Source organism: Mirounga leonina, unplaced genomic scaffold (assembly GCF_011800145.1).
Source record: "Mirounga leonina isolate KUSES-001 unplaced genomic scaffold, KU_Mleo_1.0 Mir_172, whole genome shotgun sequence".
Taxonomy (NCBI): Eukaryota; Metazoa; Chordata; class Mammalia; order Carnivora; family Phocidae; genus Mirounga; species Mirounga leonina.
Genome location: NW_023270442.1, coordinates 8364497 through 8384361, shown reverse-complemented (window position 1 = coordinate 8384361; position 19865 = coordinate 8364497). Strand labels below are relative to the sequence as shown.

The following is a 19865-nucleotide window of genomic DNA, read 5'->3' as shown; positions in this document are numbered from 1 at the left end:
ATAAATATCAAATTTAAGCATGAAAGTCTCTCCTCAATTCACATATTCATTTTCATAATCTCAAGTTAATATTATTATTGTTCTAAAGAAACCGCTTTTAATTTCAGTCTCTCTAGATATTTGTAACTACCTACTCTGCTACATTTTAGATAATTCATTAAAATTATTACTTAAGTTTATTTGATTTATTTATGAACATATAGTAAACTTTAAATATTTTTCTAGAAAAAAATAAGCATTAAAAAAGGCAGACAAGAATATTAATCAAGTAAGCACCTTAACAAAAATTCATTTTCGACATTCTAACAATATTCTAAATTACAAAAAAAAATTTGAGAAATGAAGGTTTTTCTCCTGTTTGCTGTTCTTTCCTGCTCTGCTTTCCTGGTCTTCCTTACCAAATTGCAGGATCATTTGGCACTGTTTTTTCATAATCTGTTGAGAAAAACAAGAACACGGTTTCTATCTCAAGTTTGAGTTTTCCAGGATCTGCTGTTGCCACATCCCTTCTTGTTTGAGTTAATCACAAGGGTGGGGACACAGGCTATTCCCGACTTCAATAATTATCCTTTTGCCTCATACCCATGGGACAAGTGTTTATAGATAAAGTGATGATCTGCAGCTCCTTGAATGTGCTTCTCTGACCAACCTTGGGGGAAGAAAATGACAGGGCACAGAGTGTTTGGAATCACTCGTTCTTTATAATGCTTTCAAAAACTAAATATGTGTTGGATTTTCATAAGCTCTTTAAAAAAAATAAGCATCATGGTTTAGCTTTCATTTTGAAACCTAAGCAGGAAACAAGGAAAAGGATTTTCCCTTGAACCATAAATATTATTTATTGTTGTTATTGTTGTGGCAGTCCAAGAAAATCAATAGTTCATGCATCATGGTTTTTGTGAAAAAGAATTTTTTCAAGTTTTTTTAGGCCCCCCCAAATTTGTCCTCACAGTTATTATACATCTAAAAGCACAGATTATTAAATCAATTACCCTCAAGTTTGGTGGTATGTTAGTCTATTTCTCTCTCTTGCAGTTTCTATGTATTGTCTTGAAAATGCCTTTTCTAAGCATCTGAAATTTGAAAAGCAGGATGGATTTAGCTAGCCTCTAAGCTTGAGCAAATTTCCAAAATCAATTTGAGATGTCTCTTGCTCTAGGGAATTGAGCTCAGATTGTTAAATCTGTCCTCCTGCTTTGGTTGTCTTTCTCATTTAATACTTGTCTGCATTGCCTTCCCTTTAGAAATTGTTCAGTTTATAGAAGGTGTTGCTAAACCCGTGCTTCTTTCTCTTGGCATTCCATATTCATGTAGGGTTGATCTTTCTAAATATATAGTTTAGCAATTGTTTTGCTTTAGGTTCCCATGAAATCTTCCAGTGATTGAAAACAATGGGTGAATAAAAACACAGTTGTGGGTTATTTTGCATATAGGTTAGACAAAACAACCTTTTTGCCAATAAGTTGTTCTCTCGATTTTCATTTTGTTCTTAGGCTAGAAAACATCTAATGTTTAGGCTTCCTTCATAAACACTGCTTTTGTTTGTATCATTAAAGCAAACTAAAGCTGCTGTGATTAAAATTTTGATTAAATGGATCTTGTAAGTTCTCATTACAAAAAAACATTTTTGGGAAAAGAATTTATATTCACAGTAAAAGCTGTTTTAAAACAAGAAGTAGAAGACCATGTATTGAAATTTACATGGGCACGAAAGGAAAGGATGTTAAGAGAAAATGAATCAGATTGACAAAAATTAGTAACGTCAAAAGATTTATTTAGGGGTGCCTGGATGGCTCAGTCAGTTAAGTGTCTGCTTTGGGCTCAGGTCATGATGGCAAGTCCTGAGATCAAGTCTACTTAGGGCTCCCTGCTTCCATCAGTACTAGCTATACCTTCATGTGGCCATTCCAGTCCTGCTATTTTGGCTATTTTGGAATAAACTGAGAAATCTTGGGAATATAAATTAATCTTTGTCAATGATTGTATCTTTAGATTTTAGGCAATTTATTTTCTACTTGTAAATCTACAATCTGTAAAAATGAAGAGTAAATTAGTACATTGGATTAAGAGAGAAGCTGTCATACGGTCACAAATCTGTGAATTTGTGCTGAAAATATGAAAAAAAACCCCACTTTATTTGACAAATAGTCATGCCATCTACATAGGGAATGCAAGCTTTAAGTATCCTCTCTATTTACCTTTAATTGAACAGTAAATCCATTCACAGAACCTTGTAAATCAGAAGGTATAATCCCCCCCCCCAAAAAAAATGCTGACACAACTTCCTACCCATAACTCACACCTTTTAATTGACTCTTGGAAAATTCCATTGAAAAATGGTATTCAATGAAGTCATGCAACCCTCCTCAAATAATGTGTCTAATCTTTGTATCTAATGCCTACAACTAACTTCCTTATGTTGATGAACTTAGTTTTAAATACAGTTGAAAATAACTTTCTTTACTTTTTTTTAAATCACTTTTGGCATGGTTTTCAGATCTTGAAATACGCATCTCTTCCGAGAAAGTTACACAGTCTTCTCTGAAATTGCCCCCTGTCTGAACTAAGTGTCCTTCATGTGGTTTGTCATAGAAATCCCTGGTAATCTCTAATATAGCACTTACCTTCTGTATTCCATTTTTTTTTAAACTTACATGTCTCCACAGTTATATCTTAAGATCCTGGAGGAAAGGGTCTGTACTAGTCAAGGTTCAGCCAGAGGACCAGAACCAGTAGAAGCTATATGTTAATGGACTTATTGAAAATAATTGGCTTGGTTGATTTTGGAGTCTGGCTAGTCAAGTCCAAAGTTAGAAGGCAGGCCTTTAGGAAGAACAGGCCAGAACTTCAGGGTGGGAACTGAAGCTTCAGTTACAAGCAGAATATCTTCTTCAGGGAAAGCTCAGTTCTGCTATTAATAATTTCAATTGATTAAATCAAACCCACCACGATTATCCAGGATAGCTTTCTTAAAGTAAATAGATTGTAGACATAAATCACATCTACAAAACATCTTCATAGGAACCCCTAGTTTAGTGTTTGATTCAGTAACTGGGTACTGTAGCCTAGCCACACTGACAAAAACTTGACCACCACAGTTTTTTTCCCCCCAACTCCAATAATATTAATAATAATAATAATAATAATAATAATAATAATAATAAATGTAAACATTCAGAAGAATAGAAACTTACAACATACACCCATGTACTCCTCACCTAGATTTGAAATGTGTTAAAATTTGAACAATCTGCTCTATATGTGTGTATGTGTATACATTTTTGAAGTTATTTGAAAATCTATTGCAAACATCATTATACTATATCTCTAAGACCTTTAGCATGCATCTCCTAAGAATGACATTCTTCTACATAACCACAATTGCATTACTCCCTCCCAAATAAATGAACAAAAATCTTATAAAATTATCTAGTAATCATTTCATATCCAAAATTTTACAATTGTTCTGGAATAGTGAAGGAAAGAAGGAAGAAATTAAGGAATGAAGCCATGAAGAAAGAAAGAAAGGGGGAATTTCGAAGTTTCCTCGCAAGATTTAAGGTCAGCTAAGGGATGCATGGATCTAAAACATCCCCTGTGTTATACTCTCTGGAACTGTGAGTTCAGTGTTGGGTAAGCTCCTTTCCCTGTCAATGCCAGTTTGAAGGGGCGTGACTATATTACTATTATTATTGATAATATGTTATCTATAACACTGGAAGTAATTTGTATTTAATTTATAATCATGTTTATTCTTAATTTTAAAAACACTGAATGACTGTTGAGTTGCTTAATAGGATTTGAAATTAGTATTAAACAGTCCTTATGATGAAAGAGTCTGGGCAAATTTTGGGTAAAGAGAAATGGAAAGATGGGATAGATCAGAACAAAGAGCACATGTCTGAATTCTCTGGGCTGTTTCAGCTCCCTTCCTCATTTAAATGTACTGTTCACAAATCCTCACCATCTTTCCTGCCATGAGTTAGGAATCACTTAGTTTAATAATCCTCCATCTGGATGTACCAGCATTTTGTAGAGGTATTTCTCTTAGGCATTCCTTTAAAGATAACAACTTTATGCGTGACAACATTCCATTTTTCTTTCATCTGTTTAATTCCTCAAGATGTTTGCCCACTTCCCCAGGATATAAATCCAGTTTCAAACAGGATTTGAGGAAGGATTACCTCAAAGAATGTTTTCTGAGACACTTAAAAATGATAATTGATGACCTGGGTATTTGCTTAGCTAGATCAGTTCTTCAGCTGCGGAGAACATTCTGTTCCTAGGAGGCAGTTTTACTATATAGCAAGTGCTTAAGAAAACAGGAAAAGAAATAAACATTCTGAAAATTTACCTTGTGTGACTTCAAATCAACCTCAGAATTTTGTGCCACATTCCTAGGAGAAACAAATAAACTTGATTGTATTTGTGTCCTTCACAATTTGAAGAGTTCATAGAATTTGTTAGAAGTTCACATTGAGGCAAGAAGAGGTCCCACCCTGGGCTCCTGTCTAGCCTTTCCACAATAAATTGAAGACCTGAAACATGGCCATTAGTGACATCACTATAGTGTAAAGTCCTGTCCAACGGCAATAAATGCCATTGTATCTCCACCCCCAAATTACATTGCCTCACAGCCTGCACTGGGCTGAATTAGTGAGTCGTTTTTTCAGAACACAAGGAAAGAAAGCTTAAGATCTAGATGTGTAGGTGGGGCGCCTGGGTGGCTCAGTCCTTAAGTGTCTGCCTTCAGCTCAGGTCATGATCCCAGGGTCCTGGGATCTAGCCCTGTATCGGGCTCCCTGCTTGGTGGGAAGCCTGCTTCTCCCTCTCCTGCTCCCCCTGCTTGTGTTCCCTCTCTTGCTGTGTGTCTCTCTCTGTCAAATAAATAAATAAAATCTTAAAAAAAAAAAAAAAAGAACTAGATGTGTAAGCAAGAAAAGGGGGGAAAAAGACTTTCTTAATAGAATAGATCTATAAGACAGTTGCATCAACTTGAAATATGTTATCCACCATTTTAAAAACAGGTACTGGGGCGCCTGGATGGCTCAGTCGTTAAGCGTCTGCCTTCTGCTCAGGTCAAGATCCCCAGGGTCCTGGGATCGAGCCCCGCATCAGGCTCCCTGGTCTGTGGGAAGCCTGCTTCTCCCTCTCCCACTCCCCCCTGCTTGTGTTCCCTCTCTCGCTGTGTCTCTCTCTGTCAAATAAATAAATAAAATATTTAAGAAAAATAAATAAATAAATAAATCAAATTTAAAAAGTTACTTAAGGGGCTTAATATGGATCCCAAAGATTCTGAATTCAGATCCTAGGCTAATAATAAAGAAATTGCATTGACTTTGATAATTTTTGACACATACTTCCCCATTTTTTTGCCATTTTATATGCCCCTTGAACTTTAAAAGGAACTCCAATTAAAGCTTTTCAATGCAAATATGCCCTACATACCATTTGGAATTCTTCTTAGTTTGGCAATAAAGTGCCCCAAGGACTTTATTCTTCACAAAAGAGCTACTTTTCCCAATTTTAGGTCAAGCATAATCCACTGATTGGTTGTCTTCACACACTAATTAACAAGAATAATTTCAGGCACGTGTAGTACATTAACTCCTGCACCCCTTTGGTCAACAGTTTAGTACCCCCTCCTTTTTCATTTTATGAGGAGTTTGTGTTGTGTCCATGTGTAGTTGTTCTTATTGTTGTTGTTCTGTGTGTGTGAGAGTTTGCTTTGAGAGTAGAGTTTTCTAAACCTGAAAAAAAAATGTATTTTTTACTATACACAGTGGAGCAATTTGAAATAAGATCTATTTTAAACCTAAGCATTCTGGTAATAATAATTGTCTTTATGCTTCACAGGAAGTTATTCCATCTTATCTAACACTTGTGTCTCACTAGGCCACCAGAAAAGGCATATGTTATCATATTGTGAGTCCATACCTGGGTGTGTGTGTGTGTGCATGTGTGTGCATGTGTGTGTGTTTTCTATGGAGAAAAAAAAATGTAGAGTCAGTAAATATTGTCATGAAGAAAAAAAATTTTGGTGCCAAGCACCATCTTACAAATTCCACTATTTATGCCATTCATGGCCAAGAAGGGATTTTTTGTCATGAAAAACTATATATAGAGAAGTTAAAGCTGAAAAGTAAGAACAAAGATCTAATAAAAAGTATTTAAAAGCTCATAGTTTGGATTATATACATATGGACTAGGTGAAATAACTATACCATAAATCACTAGGGTTACAGTCATGAGTAAAAGGTGAAAACATTGCAGAAATAATAATTTTATCTCTAAAAGTATTTCTGCTAAAACTCTAAGTGCTGATGTGCTCCAGGGCCCTGGTCTCCCTGATCTGTTTTACCTTCTCTCTCTGGATCTAATCTATTGCCTTTAAATATTGTCTACCAATGTGACCCACATTAATAACAACCTGCTCCTCTTGTCTGAGCTCCAGAAGGATACATCACCAATTTATGTGACATTTGGACTTAATTCTAACAAGTAGGTAAACTTTGCCATATCAAGTCCTCATCAACTTACCCCTAATGTGATCAATGGTATCATCATCTGCCCAGTAATTTACCCAAAATCTTAGGAGCCATTTTCCATTCCTCATTTTCCTTCATTCTCCCTATTCATTTACAGGCAAATCTTCAGGCACTTTTACTAAATATATGTGATGTCGCTGCTACTCACTGCTGTCATTGCAATACCAAGTCTAAGCCTCTATACTGCGTTCATGGACAACCACCATAGAACCTTACTGGACTCCTGCTCTCAAATCCATTTGCCCAGAAGCAAACAGCATGATCTTCCAAAAATTCACATTCAAATGTATGGTATTCTCTTGCCTAAAACCTTCCCATAATTTTCTATTTCATTTACAATAAAATTTACATCTTTTACAATGGCCACAGTCTTACAAGATCTGGCCCCTGCCTAACTCTCTGATTACAGACTATACCAGTTATAATTTGCTCACTACAACCACATTGGCTTTCTAGTTTTGCAAGCTTACCAAGTTGGCGTCTATCTAAGGGTTTTTGCACTAGCTGTATTCTTTCCTGATCCCCATATCATTGGTTCCATCTTGACATTAAAGTTTTAGTTTAGATAGGACTCCCTCATTATAACTTTCTCTATTCACACAGTTTGAAGAAACCCCAGTGACTGTTTTTAAATTATGTTGCTCTATCGTATTGCCTGCCATTACTTAAAAATATCTTGTTTATTTTTTGTATCCCTATGAATGGAATAGCATATTGCCCTTTTCTTTTGCTAATCTAATATGCTTAGTAGTTCATGAATTTCAGTTATAGAGAGTATCCTCAGTTTCCTCACATGTAAAAAATGAGGAAAACTACCTTTAACTATCTCACTGGATTGTTATGTGAATCAAGTCAGGTTATAAAGATGAAAATGTGAAACAGAAAAAAATGCTATCCAATGAAAAAAGGTATTACCATTAGTTATGAACTTGGATAACATCACAGATCATGGGAAATCTTTCCTATTGGAATATTTTATGGTAAACTCTGAACTCTACAACTCTATGTACCCATCATCAGTTAATAATTATTCCAACTGCTACATATATTGCTATACAAAATAGTTTTTGTTATTCCCATAATCAATTGACCCCAAGTCAATGCTTAGTATCACCACTCAAATGATAACCCTTGAAGATACTGGATTATTTAAAGATATTCCATAATATATGCTAATCCTGAAAAATAAGATATTTAAGTGGCTCCCCTGTGTTTTCTTCCTCAAACATGTCTTCACAATCGCCCATCACACTGATAAGAAATAGTTCCAGCAGAAAGCACATGGAGACACTGCAGTCTCTAAACTCTATCATCCCCATCTACATAAATGCACAAAAACAACAAACACTAATAATAGTGAAGCTATTGTGTCATAAGCAGAAGGCTCTTGGATGCTGACTTCTAAAATGAAACCTAGACCATTAAACTGTCACCTTTTATCAGATATTTCCTATTCTAGCATAGATTGAAAATTCTAGGACAATCAGGATTTGTTCTTTACATTGATTTTCATAAATTGGAATTCCAAGAGTGTTAAACAGCTGCCAGTCGACAGATAAATCTACAGACTATAAAGATGTTAATGTCAAAAAAATGATCTGCTATTTAAGAGTACTGAAATGTATTAAATATATTGAAGAATAAGATGCAAATGTTACAAATAGTGGCTGATTACCATATTCAGCCTTCTGGCAAGGGATGATCTCAGACTACCTAATGACATCCGTGTAGAAGGAAAATAATTTATACGCTGCCCACGCATACACACACACACACACACACATTATTTTGCAATCACATTGGGTATCTTTTTGTTTAGAGTACCTTATCAAACTTAGAAGTGAAGAACCCAAATCTTTCCTGCTGTGTTCTTCATTTTAGTTTCCAAAATTACACCAAGATTACCCTGAATTTTTAAGTTCCCACAATTCATTTTTTTCTACACCACACAAATCACCTTCATATAAAGCTAATAACAACAACAACAAAAAAGTTGGCGCCATGGTACAGCTGAGCTGAGCCCTTAGTAAGTGACAAGTATAAATCAGCAGGGACACTAGGCAGAACAGCATTACAAGCACACAGCACGTGCTGACCCTACACCCCCTTGATTCCATTCCTGCTACTTCTAGTTCCATTTTGAAAGAGCTGAAAGTCCTACGGTTGTGCCAATATTTATTTTGGTGGTCAGTACTCAAATGGAATTAATGAGGGAAATGAAAAAAAGTGTTTTTGTTTTTTTTTTTACTTTGGCAAGATTGTTCAGACTTGCAAGGATTAATTACATATATTTTTTAACAATATTGAGTATTTTAACTTTGTTTTGGTTTAGACATGTGGCAAATAAATTCCAAGACCCTAACTATTAGTAAAGCTTTTATTTGGGGAATCCATAACTTTAGAGATTGAACAAGCTATGGAATGTATACGAAAAAAAAAAGCCCAGTGGAAAACTTAGCTCTATTTTATAATAGGTTAATTGTAAAAATTTCCTCAATTATTCTCCACCTGGTATTCATATCCCTTGCAATGTTTTCAAAATTCCTCCCATTAAGTGGTAGAGTCTATTCATCCAGCTTTTGAAAATTTGCTGCTTTGTGACTTGTTCTGTCCAAGAACCCAGCTGATGCAATGCTGTGTCCATTTCAAATTGAGGCCTCAAGAGGCCCTGTATATAATTCTGCTCACTCTTTTGAAACCCCTCTTATGCCGTGCAAAAAATCTAGGCTAGCATGCTAGAGAATAAGAGACCTAGGAGCAGGTGACCTTATTGTCCTAACCAATGCCATCCTAGACCAGTTGATAGCCAGCTAACCTCTGAGCACACGATACAGTCCAGCCAAGACTAGCAGAGCTGTTTCCCTAACTCATAGCTAACTTCAGGTGCCTGAGTACAGCTAAGACCAGAAATTCCCAATTGACCCAAGATTCATGAGCAACAATCAATGCTTCCCATGAGTTTTATTGTTCAGCCTTATTGTATCAATAGATAACTGATTCATAAGAAAACACTTCTGAGATTTGCAAAATATATCTACTCTATAGTCTTCTGGCTTTTTTGGGATGCAGGCCCAGAACTGTTACAGGATATCCTTCTGAGAATCAATGTAAGTTGAATCTAGCTACTTCATTCCTATATCCACAAAGATAACTGAGGACCAGCACAGTGTCTAATGCAAAGTAAAGAATTTCTAAAGTAGGTGAAGACAGGGAAGAAGAAAAGGGAAGATGCAGAGCAGGAAGCAAGGAGGCAACATTCTTGGGTGTTTTTTTCAAATATCGGCTTATGTTTCCAGCTCTCCTTTAGGGCCCAACAAGTTTGTTCTGTGTATCAGTTTTCGGCTCCTGTTAGGGAGCACGAGGCACAGCAAATGATGTGGTATTTGATGCTCTGGTGTGGCTCACATATTTCCCTTTTAAAACTGAGATGCTTAATCTCCACATGCCTGGAGCTTTGTGTGTCAACAACCCGAAGTCGAGGCCTGCTCCAGGAATTGCCTTCAGCTAAGCAGAGAGGCCTTGTTCTTCCTCATCCCAGAGAAAGCACACATGCAAAGACTAGTCAGTGAAGGGGTACGAAGGCCTGGTCCCTTTGCCTCAATTAAGAACATCTATGAAGGGTCATCCCAAGGCCTGAAGCTCTGCAGGGACCAGCTGAAGCTCCTGTTGTATCACTGGTCCACTCTTCCTAATCCCACTCTCTCCACTTCCTTCTGAGTATATTCCTAAGAGCATGCCACAGTAAACCAAGGGCACATGAATCCCCATCTTTACATTGAGTTCCTAGAACATGAAAAAGACAAGCTCTGGTGCCAAGAGTAGGCTTAGAGAACAGAGTTTAAATGGGAATGTTAGAGCTATGTCATTGGCCACCTGGTTGGTAGGTGGAGTATAATAACCCCTAGGAGGTAAAGGTGCTGTAGCTGCCAAACCTTCCTTGGCGAACGGGAAGGAATGCACTGGTGAGTGCAAGATCTCAGGCATTTGAGAGATGATAGGAGGTAATAATTACAGGGATAGTGGAATCAGCTGGCTTTTGCTGGGGGCTCGAAACATTTTAGGAAAACTGCAGTGAAGGGCTGAAGGTGATTAATCAACAAAGGCAGCCTCAGTGTGGAATTCAGAGGGCATCCCAGCAGCACATAAAAAGATTCTCATCTCCTATTACCATAAGGCAGAAAAAGCTGAGTATCAGGCCCATAACTTGATTATAAAATTATAATTAATGTAAGTAGGGCTCTAGTGAAGGTTGAATTCTCAAGATCAGCAATTCTATGAAGCCCTGTCAGGGTCCTTATTCAAAAAAGTAAAATTCTGCAACTTGATATGGGGATATGAGGGCAAGGCCTAGAAAACCTTGAATCTCCAGATTAGACACAATAGAATTCTGCAGAAAGGCCACACTCTTCCCACTTGAAGTCTAGCTAAACCCCTTGCAACAGGATCACGGCCATATTCATTTATTTATATTTTATCTATGGTCATTTTTGTGCTATAACAGCAGTGTTGAGTAGCTGAGGGAGAACCTGTGTGGTCCTCAAATCCTAAAGTATTAGCTATTTGGCCCTTTAAGAAAAAGTCTATAGAGGATTTTGTCAAATATTCTATTACATCCCCCCTATACAAGGAGAATAATAAAGTCTAGGTCCAGTAGTGACTCAGAGTGGATCCGTTGGTAAATGGACTCACCCAAGGGTATTCCTATAATGGAAATGATCATGTTGACAGTTGGCAAAACTACAATATTAAAATCTAGCATAGTGAGGACACTCAGGTGGAAACTTTTAAAACTGCCCTATAATACCTGTCTGGCCAAGAGATTAAATAAAAAAAAAAACAATATTACATCTTAGGAAGAACAAATATTACTGAAAATTTTTTCAATACATCCATATCATCAAATTGTCCTCTGTAAAATCTGGAAACATCCTTGTGAACGAGGATACTATTGTAAATTCAAAGTGGTAACAGTCTCCATTGCAGCTGCTCTGCCAGATATATTTTCTTGGCCAGAGCAGATTCACATGGTCTCAGATATATTGTACCCATGAAGTATAGTGAATGTATTTTTTTTATTCCTAAAAAGTAGAATAAGATGCAATTTTATTCATATGGGATGGGCTACAATATATATTTAGTTTTTCTTCTAGGGCTTAGTTTACAACCCTGCCCTGTATCATAATTAAATCTGAAAGTACTTATACTTGTCGGCACATTCCACAGAACATCACATTGATCCACTATATTGGTGACATCATATAAGTCAGATTAGATAAGCAAGAAGTGGTAAGTTTATTGAAAGCCTTGATAAGATGCCTGTACTCCAGAGAGTGGAAGGTATAACCTACCCACCATGTCAGTGAAGGTTTAAGGGACCAGTGATCTGGGGTATACTGGGGTATACCCATCAAAATAATGGATTATTGCATTTTTTATCTCCCACAATTAAAAAAAAAAAAAAAAAAACAGTGCCTGGTAAGCCTCTTTGGTCTTTGAAAGTAACATATCCTACACTTAGGAAAATAAGTCCAACCCAGTTCCTGAGTAGCTTGCAAAGCTTTCAGCTTTGGAGGGGACCCAGAGAAGGAAATTGATCACCATCAAGTCCAGATTGTGATGGAACCAGTTCTGACACTTGAGTCATAGGTAGTAGATTTTATACATTAGAAGAATCTTTAGTGGGCAGTTTTGGGACAAGCTCTAGTCTGAGAATTACAACAAAGAACCCTGAATACTGGATCAAAACCACATCTTCTGAATCTGCAGACTCAAAAAGCAGCTCCCCGTATGTAACTGGACTCTTGTAGAGACCAAGGACCTGACCATGGGACATCAAGTGACCACGTGACCACAACTGCTCATCTTGCATTGTGTATCTATTATAGTCATAAAACCACAAGATCAGGAAGACCTAGAAGCAGTGCATTTTAAAAAGGTTGCGGGCGCCTGGGTGGCTCAGTTGGTTAAGCGACTGCCTTCGGCTCAGGTCATGATCCTGGAGTCCCGGGATCGAGTCCCACATCGGGCTCCCTGCTCAGCAGGGAGTCTGCTTCTGCCTCTGACCCTCCTCCCTCTCATGCTCTCTGTCTCTCATTCTCTCTCTCGCAAATAAATAAAATCTTTAAAAAAAATAATAAAAATAAATAAATAAATAAAAAGGTTGCAATATGTTTGGAATCAGTCACAGAAGACAAAAATAAGCTACACAGTAGGTGGCCTAGACCACCATGTCATACTTTTTTGTTGACCCAGCCTCTCTCCTTTGGCTTGTACTTATGGCCATAGAAGAGACCTCTTATGGACCATCTGACAGAAGGAAAAGGGATGAGCTTTCTTTCCAGAGTCCTTAGCTTAGTAAGTAGGTTCAAGCTTAAAATTGACTGTTGTTTTACAACAACCCCACTCAGAGATGGCCCAGAAAGATACTGGTGATTGTAAATTCACCTACCAGTCAGATCTTTTGATGGGGTACCCTGTCATCTACTTTTTATGGAACTAGAAAACATTCATGATAAGCATATATATAGATATGTAGGCAATAGCTAATGGATTCGTTGGTTTGATAGAAGCCTTAAAGGAAAAATATTGAAAAATCTGGGACAAAGTGGTTGGGAGCAGAGGCATGTGCATAAACATAGGCGTTTGTATGATATTTTAATGCTCATAAGAGAGCAGTCACCAAAAAAGAGGCATTAAATAATGTAGATTTAGTAGTAACCCATTGACATCAGCCAGTATCTGTGATCAGCCATCCCTTCAGAACAGGATAGACTTAAGAACAGAATAGCTGGGGTGCCTGGGTGGCTCAGTCATTAAGCGTCTGCCTTCAGCTCAGGTCATGATCCCAGGGTCCTGGGATCGAGCCCCGCATCAGGCTCCCTGCTCCGCGGGAAGCCTGCTTCTCCCTCTCCCACTCCCCCTGCTTGTGTTCCCTCTCTCACTGTGTGTCTCTCTCTCTGTCGAATAAGTAAATAAAATCTTAAAAAAAAAAAAAAGAACAGAATAGCTGTAGCGTCAGAGATGGAGTGATGCATGGGCTCAACACCATGGAATCCCACTCAAATAAGGCTTATCTAGCTACCTCTCTAGTCAAACGTCGAATCTTGTAGCTATAGGGAAGAATCATTGAGTCCTTGACATGGTGCTATATTTCAAGTTAACTGGTCATTTAATGGCAAGTTGTTATCCTTGGACTTCTTCGAATTTTGGAAGGGATATGATTTATCTTGACTATAATTGGCATACATTCTAGGTATTGTTGTTCTAGGTGACTGTAGGACCTCCACCAGATACACTAACAAAAGGCTTACAAAATGTTTGCCCCATCAACACAGGATTCTGCATGGAATCTCACTGTATAAAGAGATCCATTTTGCACAATTGAGATAAGGGAGTGGAAATACAACCTTGGAATTAATTGGTCTTACCACATACTGCATTATATGATACGCCAGAAGTTTTCCTCTGGTAGAACAATGGGATGGTCTTCTTAAGGTACAGCATTTTTGTTTTTAATCATTGAATACATTTGTTGGAAACAGCATTTGAGGTCAAGGGTGTATTTTGTTTTGTTTTCTCCCCCTTTCTGCACTTTAAGGACTTTGATTAGTACTCTTGGTTTACAGACCACCTGTTTATCTGTGGACTGTTACACATGATAAGAATGAAACTCTCTTGTCAGGGTCACTATACTTTAGGGCCTATAAATGCAGAAATACTAAAGACACAAATAAAATGGAACGGAGATTATCTATTTGTATATCTGTGTCTGTCTATCTAGGATATTAATATGAGTTTGGAAATTGAGTAAAAATTTCCCATGTATCTTCGGTGACATGACTTTACAATTTCACCTGTCCAGTTACTTTAGAAGAAGCCAGGTTCTCTTCAGAGAGCGTGAAAACTTAGATTGTGCTAGTACTAAAAATTCTACTATTCCTCTAATGTCTTCTTACTAAGCAATTCCAATAGATTTGGCTCAAGGACACAAGAAGAAAAATATCTAGTTCTTTAAAAAAATACATGCAATAATACACACACTTTAATAAAGTGGTGACATTACTCTTAAAATCACCTAGTATTGAAATATAGAAAAAAAAAACATATTGACTTGCTAAAAACGTAGTCTGATATAAAGCATGAGCTAGATAGTAGCAGAATAAACTGAGAGGAATATTGATAGAGAAATAAGAAACACATGTACATTTATTTATCATACCTTTATACTAAACTTGATCTTTACAGATGGACTTCTTGGAATGTGTAAAACAAAAGAATTTTTAGCAATATTGTTTGAAAAATATTTCCAATTATGAAGATAATCATGTATTTGCCTATTAAAAATAAAACACATACATGGAAACATACATACCTACACATACCACTTCAAAAATACTTTCTAGTCCCTAAGAATGAAAATTTCCAGAATCTATTTTTCATGACTATTGCCTAGAAATCACCAACCGGAAACAGAACAATTCTTCCTTTTTTCCCCAAGCTACTGATGTGATAACAAGGATGTTATATGAACCAATTCTAATTTTAATGATTCCAATGGTTTCTTAAAATGTATTAAGTATAGATTTTTTGAAATATTATTTTGAAATTAACTATATCTATTCATTAGTTATTTGTCACATTTTAAGGAAAATATTTCTCAAGAGCATACTTTGTTGAAAAAATTGTGGTTGATTTGCACAATCAAGTATTTACCTTATATTCAATAGACAAATAGTGATTTCAGAAATAGTTTTATTCTAAAGGAGGTTTTAATCAATCAAATCAATGTAGTTTTCATGTTAGTTTTACCTCTGGGTTTTAATTTAAACTGTTATATTTCAGGATTATAAAATCTAAAATGATGTAGATGAAGTGAATTAACATGATTTCTCAGATGGTCTGGCAAAAATTGTGCATCTCTATGCAAAAATAAACCTTGAACCACATCTTGTGCCATATACAGAAACTATAAAACATCTACAAGGAATCTTCTTAACACACACACACACAATCTTGGGTTAGGCCTAAATTTGACATTCACAACATGAATTATAAAAGAAAAATTATAGGGGTGCCTGGGTGGCTCTGTCAAAATGAAAAACAAAATAAAAATTGAAGACTTCTGCTCTTTGAAAGACAGTTAGGAAAATCAAAGCACAAGCCACAGATTGGGAAAAAATATTTCAAAACATATATAATAAAGAACTGGTATCAAGAATTTATGAAAACTTTCATGATTAATAACTACAAAATACTCCAAAAATGGACAAAATATTAGAAAAGAACACTATCAACATCACACATCTATCAATATTTAATATCAGTATTTATTAGGGAAATGTGGTTAAAACCACAGTGACATTTCACTAAGCACCCTTTCAAATGGCCTTAAAGTTAAACTAGGAGTATCGTGTTATGGTGAGGATATGGACCAGTTAGAACTCTCACCCAATGCTTGTAGTAATGTAAAATGATACAGCTACTTTGGGAAATAGTTTGGTAGTTTCTTACAAAAAACATCCATTCACCACACAGCCCAGTAATCCCCCTTCTAAGTAGATCTGAAAGAGAAATGAAAACATATGTTTGTGTAAATACTTATACACAGATGTTTAAGAGTTTTATTCCATAACCACCCAAAACTAAATCCAAATGTCCATCAGCTGGGAAAAGGTATACAAATGATGGTTTACAATAGAATACCAAAAGCAGTGTGGCAGCACTGATGAACTGCAAATGTATCATGCTAATTGAAATAAACTACGAATGGCCACAAAAATTATGTTTCCATTTATATGAAATTCTGGAAAAGGGAAAACTATGTGGATAGAAAATGGTTGCTAAAGGTTGGATATGGAGAAACGACTGACCACAAAGTGGCATGATAGAATTTTTGGGGGTGACAGAACTGTTCTCTTGACCGTGGTGATGATTTCCTGACTGCTTGAATTTGTCAGAATTCATAGAACTGTATAACTTAAAGGGGTCAGTTTGACTGTGAGTAAATTACATTTCAATAAACCTAACTTAAAAAATAATTCAATAACCCAAGCAGAACTTAGGACAAGTTCTGGCACATAGTAAACACATGAGAAATACTAGCTGCTGTTGTTACTAGTATCATCATTATTATTGAAATGATGAAAATATTTTTTGACAAATTAATAGCTACAATTTTTAAAGTATAAGAGAGTGACACAATTTCATTCAATTCCATCAGGTATTTAAGTGGTCAAATAATTCTGTAAGAACACAAACTAAATAACAAGTTTGCATTTAGAAATAAAAAGTCAAGCATTATACACTTTTGTGTTTACAGCATTCTATCTAAATTTCTAAATTGTTTCTAAAACAAATCAAAAGTGTTTGTGTATGCATTTTTCTCATGCAGTATTTACCGACCATTTACTATGCATCAATCCTTTGTTATGCATGGGGGATCCACTGGTTAAAAAAAAATTACTGATAACCCTTACACTTACATAATGCTATTAGTGCTTTGCATAATAAAATCCTGTAATAATGGTAAAGTCAAAAATATTTAGAAAAATATGAAAGTCATACTAAATACTGAATAGAAATATATGTGTATAATCTTCAGAGAAGAATGTTTCTGTGCTATGTGGTTGGTGGAAGTCAAGTCAAATAGAGCACTTGAAGATGAAGTATTCAGGCAACACTATTACATACAGTTAAAGTTGGGGAAAAACTAACAAAAAGCTTAATGGGGAGTTGTGATGTAAAATTATGTTTGAATGAAGGATGTTCCAGTTACTATTGCTACATAACAAATCATTTCAAACCTAGTTGTGTTACACACACACACACACACACAATTTTACTGGTATGATAGACTCTGGGGTTCAGAGTGACTTGTCTCAGCTCCACAATATCTAGGACTCCACCTGAGAACTTTCTAACTGGAGGCTGGAATCATCTTGAGTGTCTTTACTCACATCTAGTGGCTGACAGTGTTTGTTGGTTAAGATCCCTGCTGGGCTACTGGGAGTATCATCTTCTTGTCTGATTAATGTTAAGACTCATTTGGATTTCTTCCCAGCATGGTGACTGAGAGCAAATATCCCAAGAGAACAAGGTGCAAAGGCAGAATATCTTTATAATCAAACTTTGGGAATATCATGACATGATTTCAGTCATATTCTATTGGTTGAAGAAGTCACAGAGGTCTATACAATTGCATTGTGAAGAGTGGACAAGGCACATACCCACCACATGATCACGTACAATAAAAGGAATATTAAGGCCTCATTGAAAAGGATATGCCATTTGAGAAAATGCTATCTGCTACAAGTGTTTGCCATAAAATTATATGAATATGAATATAAATAGCAGTTGGTGATTGCCCATTTGAAAACACAGTAATTGACATCAGAGTTAAGCAAATAACACATTATTTGCCTTTGAACATTTAGATCCCCAGGGCAAGCAGGAACCTCACAAATTATTTCCATTCTATAGAAAAGTGTTCTATTAATATTCAGATCATAGTAGCAAAACTCATTTATAGCTAGCTAGAAATGTACTATTTAGCATATACTGATTCACAACATTTATTGAATGTTTATCATGTGCTAAGTACTAACTATAAATAGTAAAGCATCATGTTTTCCATTAAAAAATTATTTTATTACTCTCAGTTTTTAGTATTTTTTTATTTTTCTTTTATAGATAAAATATTTTCTCAGCTTACAAAATGTTAGTTGGATGTTTGCCAGTTTGGTTACTATTAAGGAAACCCAACTAGACTAATATGCCTTTGGGGGAATGGGCTGAGATGAGGAATTTAATGCATTTCTCACTGTTACTGTTTGCCTGACAACATAGTTCTGTGTATTGAATTTAAAGTCACAGAATATCAGTTTACAGTGACTAACAAATACAACCCTCCCCAAAATGAAGAAGTTAAAGCTTTGCACAAGATTATTATATATCTTCAAGCTTAATACACCCCAATGTGTAGACAGCACAATATTGTGGCAGTAACATAGGAACATCAAATGTCTTTTTGCCAGTATCTTCTCTTGAGGTTATGTACCCATTACTTTCCCTCTTGACCTAACAATTTGGCAGAGACTGGTAACTACCCACAAAATCTGTTTTATATTCCAGAGTGGTAGGAGAGGAAAGAGTATGAGTAGTTCTGGTTGATAGAATGTGGGTGAAAATAATGTAAGTCGTTTCATTAAAGCACCTTATTCCTTTGTTTGAATTCTAGGCTCAGGGCATCACCAGAGACCCTCAAGACTGCAGAAGACTTTGAAATATTTGGCAACAATGAAAGATAGATGGACCCTTGACCACCCCGAATCACTCCCGGGAAGAACCCTACTGAGGGTTGAATATCTGCATTGAACTTGATGGGGTAAAGATAAATTCTACTCTCTGCTGAGATGTGGGCAATTATATTTTACAGCAATTAGGCTACCCTGATAAATATAACCAGTATTATGAGACAGAAGGTAATGTTTGAAAAGATTTCTTATCTGTAGTCTCAGTGCAAGCAGCTGAAGAACAAAAATCACTAATTATATGTGAGGAGAGAGATCGAGATTAAAAACAAAAAAACAAAAACAGTGAAAAATGGTAGTGTGGTAGACTGGTTTTTGCACCAAGCAAGGTCCTGTCAGTCCCACCAGCTTATTCGCTCACCCTTTCTCAGACTCAGGCCCTTGACTGTTTCCTGTCAAAAAGGCATAATTATAATTCATGACTTCCCTAGCCCATACTACTGCCACTGCTTTACCAACACTAGAAAATGGGGCAACCCTCAAGCTCTGTGTTGGCTGAGATGGACAGACTGCTGCCTTCACAATGTCCAGACTGGACCCGAGGACTATCTGGTTCTACTGACTGTCCAGAGAAACCAAATTGCACAGCCTGGAAGTGTAGGCAAGTCAATGCTTTGTAGGGCACAAAATGGCCAATGAAAAACAAGATGCTGGATTTTCTTCTTTAACAAGATCTAAAAAATACAAATATGAAAAACAGTTTGCTTAGAACAGGCAAATGCTTCACTATAAAACATCCACTTTCTCTTGCATATAAATAGGTTGATTTGGACAAATGACAGTAACATATAAAATCAATTTCTCAGTGAATGGGGCACCTGGGTGGCTCAGTCGTTTAAGTGTCCAACTCTTAGTTTTGGTTCAGGTTGTGATCTCAGGATCTAAGCAGAGTCTGCTTGAGATTCTCTCTCTCTCTCTCACTCTGCCCCTCCCCAGCCTTGCGCTCTAGCTCTCTCTCTCTCATAAATAAATAAATAAATAAATAAATAAATAAATAAATAAATAAATA

At 36.3% G+C, this 19865-nt stretch overlaps 1 long non-coding RNA gene across 1 annotated transcript in view; it reads right to left on the bottom strand.

Annotated features, from left to right (window-relative positions):
• Nucleotides 1-4354: 4354 nt before the first annotated feature.
• Nucleotides 4355-19865, bottom strand: part of LOC118018802 — a 93919-nt gene continuing 78408 nt past the window's right edge. Inside the window, exon 3 of the long non-coding RNA XR_004681490.1 lies at nucleotides 4355-4397. This is a non-coding gene — a long non-coding RNA (uncharacterized LOC118018802). The remainder of the gene's footprint in view (nucleotides 4398-19865) is intronic.